Source organism: Cynara cardunculus (genome assembly GCF_001531365.2).
Source record: "Cynara cardunculus var. scolymus isolate 2C chromosome LG 2, CcrdV1, whole genome shotgun sequence".
In the NCBI taxonomy this organism is placed as follows: Eukaryota; Viridiplantae; Streptophyta; class Magnoliopsida; order Asterales; family Asteraceae; genus Cynara; species Cynara cardunculus.
The window spans coordinates 57,145,621-57,153,921 of record NC_037529.1 but is presented as its reverse complement, the minus strand read 5'-3'; positions in this window follow the sequence as shown (position 1 = coordinate 57,153,921).

Below are 8,301 nucleotides of genomic sequence, written 5' to 3'. Positions count from 1 at the left end.
TAGAACACGATGAGTTTGAATACCTTCACCTGGATCACCAAGAATTTGATGAATTGGATGGTCTTTAGTCTATCACTGAGCTGGTAGAGGATTATCATCTGAGCATAGAAGTTCAGGAATAGAGGATGAGGCTTCAGCTGCAGATTTTTCAGCGATTGGAACAATTGCTAAAGGAGCCTCAGATTCAGCGACTGATATAGGTTCAGATATTGAAGACATTTCATTCATTCATTGATCATTGTTTGAAGTAGGAGGAACACAACTAATGGGAACAACAACGATCTCTGAAGAAGACACGTTGGTGTGACTAGCTGCAACTGGAATGATTAATGGATCATCTTCAGCTTCTGGGGCTTCAGTGTTAGAGGAACGTTGAAGGAAGCTTCAGGTTGTCCATAATGAGATAACATCCAGTTTTCTAATTATTCGTCATCATTTATGATGGGTTTAAAATTAGCTGATTGAGATTCATCAAATGTGACATGAATAGTTTCTTCTGTCGTCTGTCGGTGTTTGTTGAATACTCTTAAGGCTTTGGACACTGAAGAATATCCAAGAAAGATTCCTTCATCAGCTTTGGGATCGAACTTTCCTAGTTGATCATGGTTGTTGAGAATATAACACATGCAACCAAAGATATGTAGAAAGCTAATAGAGGGCTTTCTGCCATGGAAAAGTTCATAAGTTGTCTTCTTGAACCTTTTAACAATCAGCGACCGATTTTGAGTGAAACAAGCGGTGTTGACATCTTCAGCCCATAAATTGGTAGGGAGATGGGACTCGCTGAGCATTGATCGAGCAGCCTTAATGATTGTTCGATTTCTTCTTTCAACGACCCCATTTTGCTAAGGAGTTCTCATTGAAGAAAAGTTGTGAGAAATTCCCTTATCCTCAAAGAAGTTGTCCATAGTACTGTTTTTGAACTCAGTTCATGGCCACTTCTAATAGATCGTACCTTAATATTGTTAAGTACTTCTATCTTCTTGATGAACGAAATGATGTCTTCAGGTGCTTCACTTTTGGATCTTAGAAAGAAGACCCAAGTGTACCTGGAGTACTTATCAACAATGACGAGTGTATACTTCTTTCCAGCAATAGAATGCACGTTCACAGGACCAAAGAGATCCATGTGCAATAGTTGAAGAGCCGATGTCACTGAAGAGATTTGCTTTGACTTAAAGCTAGCTCTTGTATGTTTTCTTTTCTCACATGCTGAGCAAAGAGATTCCTTTGCAAAGGAGTGTTGAGAAAGACCAGTGACAAGATCATTTCTAGACAACTCGCTGAGTGTCTTGAAGTTAAGGTGAGAAATCTGTTTATGCCACAACCAGTTGATATTTGACGAAGCTTTAGAGTGGAAACAACTATTCTCAGTGAGAGAAGAATCTATGTTGATGATGTAGACATTCTCTAGACGAGACCCAGTTAAGGCAACCTTATCATCCTTGTCATAGACGTAGCATGAATTCTTGGAGAATTTCACTGTGTACTCTTTGTCACACAGCTGACTGATGCTGAGGAGGTTGTGCTTCAGTCCTTCAACATATGCAACACGCCTGAATGTGGTTGCACCGTTAGTTAATATACCAAAACCTCTGGTATATCCTTTTCTGTTACCTCCAAAGGTCACAGAAGGGCCTCTTTTTTCCTTATAGTCAATGAGCAGGAATTTGTCTCCGGTCATATGCCTTAAGCATCCACTATCGAGATACCATATGCCTTTGACTTCCTACACAAGGGAACAGTTTAAAAATGCTTTTGGTACCCATTCTATTTGGGTCCAGCAATGTTAGAGGCTTCATTTACTGAAACTGAAGAACTAGCATCAGTAGACGGCTTCACTGAACCTAGAGAGGTTTTAGTGGAAATAGGAACAACCTCTGACGCTAGAGAGACAGAGTCAGTGGTTGTCTTCACTGAGCCTGAAGAAGAGGCTTCAGTGGTGGGAACTACAACACCTGATACTGAAGGCTTAGCATCAGTAGTTGTCTTCACTGAACCTGAAGAGAAGGCTCTAGTGGTTTTCTTCACCTTGGTTGCTTTAGCAACCTTAGTGGTTGATTTCTCAGTCTTAGCTACTTTATTGCCCTTGGCTGGTGGACCAGCCTTGGTGGCAGAAGGATACTTACTGGCAATGTGTGTAGTTTCACCACAGTGTTTACACTTCCTATAGCTTAAGGTAGCTTTAGGGACAGGAAGTATCATATTAGAAGAGGGACAAGCTCCAAGATTCCCTTCTCATTAATTCTAGGGGGAACTTTTGAGGATTTGGAGTCCTTAGGTGAAGCATTCACCTTGAGCTGAGACTTAGATTTCTAAGAGGATTCAGATTTCTTGGTCCCTGAAGAAGAAGAAGGTTTACAAGTTGAAGAAATAGATTTAGATCTATTTGACTTGTTAATCTTCTTGGAAAGAGGAGCTTTGACAATGGATTTACCTTTGTCTTTGCAACCTGAACTCAAGGGAGTTCCATCAAGATGACTCTCAACTAAGGAAGACTAAAGAAGTGTCAGGAATAGAAGAGACAAAGGTGCCAAACTTGAGCATGGAGCTGTCAGCGACACTATCTTCCTGATCATAAGTAAAACCTAGACCAGTCTTTATCTTGGCAGGGATCTGAGTGTTAATGATCTCTGAGGCCTTGACAGATGCATTGCACCATCCTTCAATGGTAGCCTTCTCAGCCCGGAGTTCAGCAATTGCTTGCTCACGTGTAGCGATAGTCTGTCCGCGTTTGACAGTGATGGTTTCGTTCACAATGACTTGATCCTTAAGATCTATCTTCGATCTTAGTAAGCTCTTTGATCTTAGAATGACAAATCTTCAAATGTTCTTGAAAATCAAGATTAAGCATTTGTGCTTTAGACTTACCATTCAGGGCATTGTAAAGGCCCACCATCAGCGTATCTAACGCTGATAAGTTAGAAGAGGAAGAAGAAGAGGGTTCATTTAGGAAACATATCTGAGCAGGGGATGATGATGAGGGATCATGAGAAGTTGATGTTTCTTAAGCTTCTTCTTTGACATCCTTGGCCATCAAGCAGAGATAGGCTGTGTCTTCCTCATCAGATGATGATTCATGAGACGAATCAGCCCAGTCATGCTCTTCAGCGACAAGATTTTTGGCCTTTCGCTGGGAATTCTTCATCTTCTTGTACTTCTCCTTCAGCTTCAAATATTTGTCATCTTTAGATCTGAAGAAGAATGGGGTTTTAGAAGATGGCGTCACAACCTTCTTAGACCTGTATTCAACAGCAAAGTGACCCTTACGGTGACAATTGTAGCAGATCACTGAAGCCTTGTCTATATTATCAGACTTTGGCTTTTCCTTGATGGTTAGCGAAGGAGATATGCGGAAGTTACTTTTTCTGGTGAATCTTCTAAACGATTTAGTTAACAGCGCCAGTGATTCATCAAAGTCTGCAAGATCAGACTCTGATAGATCCTCAGAGTTAGTAGAATCTAACTCAGTGATAACAACAGAAGGGTATATGTATATATATATATATATATATATATATTAATAAATTATATTATATATTATTTATTTCTATTAAATCGGTAAATGGTAATTTCTATTTCAATGTATTTTGGATATTACTCAATATGTTTTGATACGTGAGACGTTAATTTTTTTAGATTTTTTTTCCATTGTTAATTATTATATAATGATGTATATTTTTTGTATTAAATTAAATTCCTTTTGATTTTAGGTTTATTGGAAAAATGTGACATTTAAACATATGTAGCATCTCACATATTTGATTTAATTTTTTTTACACAACCATGAAAAAAAAAATCCTCGTTTCCCCATTGGGGATCCCAGTTCCCCGTTCAGGACGGGGATGGGGATGTGATCAAATTCCCCGGTGGGGAAGGGGGCGGGAACGGAGACGGGGATTGGGGTCCCCACCTCATCCCCGCCCCATTACCATCCCTAGGTAAACATTCCAGAAACTTCGTTAAAGTTTCAGAATTGGAATATTCTCTGCCTACAGTCTTTAAATCGATAAGAAGACAATTAAAACGTAGATGTACTTCAGAAAATGTCTCAGTCTTTCCACAGAGAAAGCTTTCGTATTGCCTTACTAAATTAATCTTCCTCGATTCTTGAACCTGAGAGGTTCCTTCATATTGAACACATAAAGTGTCCCACATGGATTTAGAGGTTCTCAGTTTCATCACAGAATGATAAACCTCATTAGGAAGAGACATAGCTATTATAGACCTAACACGAGTGTCTATAGCTATTTTCTTCTTGTCTTCATCGCTCCATTGATGAGGGAGCTTTGGAATCTGTCGTTTAGGAATCACGGCAGTCGTAACTGTTTCAGGAACATCCGGAGAAACATCGTATGAAGCATATGGGCCATTTTCTATTTAGTGTGGAATTTCAGGATCCACACCTTCTAGAAAGAGGGACATCTGATTCTTTCAAAGACTAACGTTGTCTCGGATAAATTAGGGAGATTTGGCAAGAGAGCCATTGTCATGAAAGTGTGTGTTTGTGTTTTGTAAAACCATTTGAAAGCAGTAAGATTATCTAAAGAAGGAGATAATATAATGTAGAAAACAACTAAACAACAAGAAGAGAAATACACTGCTCTGATACCACTTGTTGGTCCCATTAGGGTCTACAAGATGTATAGAAACAGTTTGTAGAAGGGGGGATGAATACAAACATAGTGAACTTTTCAAATTTAAAATATATATTGATAAAGAAAGATCAATACAGATTTTACAAGATTTTTTGCGGAAAAGATAAGGTAAAGATAACCTATCTAAACAATCTAAGTTACACATAAATGTTCTTAGCAAAGGGAAATGATTTGTTGTTTAAGACTAAGAAGAAAGTAAGTTCTTTCTAGGTAAGAGCTGTTTAGAATACTTAAGAAGGGATTATAACTTGCTTTTTAAGATAAGCGTATTGTGTTCTTAGCTGTGTGTTCTTTTACGTATGCACACAAGAATTACGGTTCAAGAGTAGGAGTATCTCTGCATGGAGATAGAACACATCTATTTATACTCATTGCATTAAATGCACATTTAATGCAATGCGGTAGGGTTTGAACACGTTTCAAGCCTTTAGAGAAAGACTTGTCATTTACTACAGTGAATAGTACAAAAGCATATTCATGAGCAGACATCCTTTTATGGAGTTGGTGGGTAGTAGAGTCAACTAATCGGCTCCATACCGTACTATACTCTAGAAAGGGTATGGGTTTGTCCTTTGTGTGTGGAAGGACAAGACAAAAACAATCTTACTCAACTCTTCTTTTGATCGCTGAATGCTGGAATACCCTAAAGGTCTCTTCAGCATTCGCTGAGGCATGGCAGTCTTCACAGATATGTAGACCAGGTTATAATCACTAAATGCCGCTTCAGATCACGAACTCGCTAGTCTCTAATCTTCAGTTTCAGAATTCGACTTTTGCTGAAGGTTATTTGGTGTGAATTTTGTCTTCTTGAAGTATCGTTGTCACTGATGGACTTACATTACATGTTCTCAGCGATCATTGAACAGACTCAGTGATGATCGCTGGAACTGAAAAACAGAAACAATAATACTTCGTATAAGGTAAAAGGGATTATTATCAAATCACTGAGAGAGATGATCAACAAAAGCACCAACGAGGAGGGGAGCACAGACTTCGTTTTTGTTCAAAGCTAGGGGGAAGGAAGCGATGCGGCAATTAGGTAGGAAGCAACTTTTTTAAATCCCACAGGATTTGGATTTAAAATACCAACCCCTTCCAAAGGATTTCCAAATCCATCAGTCATGGAATTTCAAAAGAATCCTTGGATTTCAAATCTGGACAATATTAGAAAACAAATACAGGATCGGAATTGATTTTAAATCCAAATCCCTCCAATTCCATTTCATTCCTGCAAACCGAACAGCCCGTAAAAAGGTTGAAACCCTTCTTTTTTCTACTTCTCGACGGCGTGTGGCGTTTTCTTTTTCCCCTTTTCTTATGCTTTTTTTAAGCTTCTTTTTTTATTTATTTTCCTCGAAGCCTTTTCATTCATATTTGGCTTTAGCTTTGTTTTCCGTTTATTTGTATTTTCCTCTTGTCTGAAGCATATAAAGATCGGTGAGACATGGGCAGACCTATCATGGTGGTTACGGTGGCACGTGCCACCGTATTATTTCTCCGTCGAATGGTAAAAAAATTTAGATTCGTGAAATGTGCAACCGTATTAATCTGTTGTATGCCACCGTATGTATTTTGAAACTAAAACGACAAGAAGTTTTATTTGGTAGAGTTGGTTTGCAAGGCTTTTATTCCACTCAAGACCGAAATTCAAATCTTGTTAGTGTCATTTTCTTAGTCAAATAGTGCCACCGATTGAAAAAAAAAATTGTATATTTGTTTCTTACAGTTAACCGGTGTCACTGTTTGAAATTTTTTCGCTATAGTTTTTTCTTATAGTCAAATGGTGTCATCGTTTGAAAAAAAATCTGGGTCCGTCCCTGCGGTGAGATGCAATTTATTTCGATTGATGATGAAGTTGAAGTGTTATTGGATTCTCATCAATGTATTTATTGTATTATTCTTTCTTATTCTTTTATTTTATATTTTAGTTTATTTATCTTATTATATATAGTTGTTCTTTTTAATATTCAATTACATTCTACTTATAGTTGTTATTTAAGTTTCCATATTTTTATATTATGCATTGTTCTTAAATTCAATTTTATTGATTTATGTTTTATCTTTCAAAGTATAGCTTTTGCTTGATTGCATTTTATGTATTGATTAAAAATATTGGGATTAAAAATATTTTAATCGACTGATTTTTAATGAACTAAAATTGTCAGATGGTTAATTGGTTTTATTCTAGTGTTTGGTTAATTTTGTTTAGTTGGAATATGGACGAAAATTTGATTCCCCACTTTGGACGGAATTGGTTACTGACTAACGTTCTAACATGAAAATAGTTAGGGACGTACGTCCAAAAAATATTTATTTTATCAAAATGTTCTTTTTCAGTATTTCTATTATATGAAAGTACGTGTGAGTTTGTTTTAGAAAGATTTTTCTACTTTTACACAACAAATACTCGTCAATACTGAATCCGAGACTAGCATTACTCGATCTTCGTTAGCTTCTGTTTTTATTTTCTCATCATTTTTTAAGTCAATTTTTAACAAAATCATCTTAAATTGATGATTTCTCGTAGCTACATCATAGTTTTGAACAAGTCCATGTTTAGTTTATCACGTCTCTAAGATCGACCCATATGCTATATCTCATGTACGCTTTCGGTTTTAGATTTAAAACTATCACATCAACTAAGTTTGTAAAAGATGAAGACTTCATATTTATGTGTGTGTATGTATATAGAGAGAGAAAGATAGAAAGTGAGTGATAGTAATTGTGTGATGATTAACCATAAGGATGGTGCCTGATTCGTTTGAGATTGGCTCCAAAGGTCAAAAGTACCAGGAGGTCTCACGTTCAAATCGAATGAGGAATGAAACTCCCCTTGTGGCCACGGAGGTTCAAATGCAGTGACTCCGGGATATCTGCAAAGCAAGTGGTTGCCCTGGGATTAGTCAGCTCGCATCCAGGTTAATGTTAATAAAAAAAAAATGTGTGATGGGGCTATAGCTAGTACTTACTTATAAAGTGGTCTTCTTTTTGTTTTGTTTCACTTATACTTGTCGAGTTTTTCTTATGTATATATTTGATCAATGTATAGACCTTAAGCCATGGATAAATCCTTCACAAATGTGTCGGAGAAATGTTAATATTCGTCGGTAATTGGACAGGAAGGCTTTGTCAGCAACGTCTTGGATTGGATGGAAAACAATCTCCAATGGTCTACCAACGGATCTCCATCAAATGAGTTTACCCATGGATTTCCAACAGCCCACAAATGGCTTCTGTATTTCGAACATTCCAGTTTAACCAACGGGTCTCCGAGAGACTCATTTACTTATGGATTTTTGACAACTAGTTTTACCACATAAACACTTGTGGACTAATTTGCACGAGATTATCTTACCGACAACCTCCATTAGATCACCATACCTCCATTGGTAATCTGTCGATATTTGCATGTTTTATCTATATTATCTTATTAAGCAAATTTAGCAAAAGTCTTAAAGTCTTAAAATTCTAAATGACCAAAATACCATTTATACTCACTTTTTCACTTTTTCATCTCCTCCTCTCCTCACATACACTCACCCCCTCACATACACTCACCCTCTCACAACCGATTTTTTTAAATTTATAATTTTAAATTTACATTTTATACCCCTATAATTAATTTATTTATTTATTTTACGTC